The sequence below is a fragment of the Acomys russatus genome, chromosome 3 (assembly GCF_903995435.1).
Source record: "Acomys russatus chromosome 3, mAcoRus1.1, whole genome shotgun sequence".
NCBI lineage: Eukaryota > Metazoa > Chordata > Mammalia > Rodentia > Muridae > Acomys > Acomys russatus.
The window spans coordinates 44,113,771-44,114,499 of NC_067139.1; the positions used below are offsets into that span (position 1 = coordinate 44,113,771).

At 48.8% G+C, this 729-nt stretch overlaps 1 non-coding gene across 1 annotated transcript; it reads left to right on the forward strand.

Annotated features, from left to right (window-relative positions):
* The first annotated feature begins 387 nt into the window (after positions 1 to 387).
* Positions 388 to 507, forward strand: LOC127187301 (U6atac minor spliceosomal RNA). Its single transcript, XR_007830451.1, has one exon. It is a non-coding gene; the product is annotated as a U6atac minor spliceosomal RNA (small nuclear RNA).
* The last annotated feature ends 222 nt before the right edge of the window (positions 508 to 729 follow it).

Here is a 729-nt window from a genome sequence, read left to right on the forward strand (position 1 = left end):
CCTCTGAGTGCCACCAGGCCTCCCCATCCATGGGACATGGTCAAGTATGGGACACCAGAGTTCGTGTGAAAGTCAGTCCCCACTCTCTACTCAACTGTGGAGAATGTCCTGTCCATTGGGTAGATCTGGGTAGGGCTTTGAAGTTTGCTGCACGTATTGTTCTTGGCTGGTGCCATAGTTTGAGCAGGAGCCCTGGGCCCAGATCCACCCGTCATAGTGTTCTTCTTGGAGGTTTCTAGGACCCTCTGGATCCTTCTATTTCCCCATTCTCCCATGCTTCTCTCACCTAAAGTCCCAATAGGATGTCCTTCCCTCTGTCCCACTTTGCTGGGAAGTGAAGACTTTCATGGGACATGCCCCTTGGGCTAAGTGTCCAGATAGAAGTGAGTGTTGTATGAAAGGAGAGAAGGTTAGCACTCCCCTTGACAAGGATGGGAGAGGCCCTTGGGCCTAACAACATGTGTATGGTTAAGGTCTTGCAACCTACTTCAGATGCCACTTTTCTATACACTTCACTCAGAGAAAAGCAAACACTTGCCTTAGCCGTCCATGAGAGAAAGAGTCTGTGTGGAGGGTGACTGTCTGAAAATGAAAGAGAAGATGAGAGAAGCCAAAGGTTCTTACAGCATAGATTGATTGCAAGTGTCATGAGAAAGCAAGGGAAAGGGAAGCAACAGCTCAGTGTTGTGTGTCTTCTCCCATCCTTAAAGGTCGTCCTATTGTATGAGC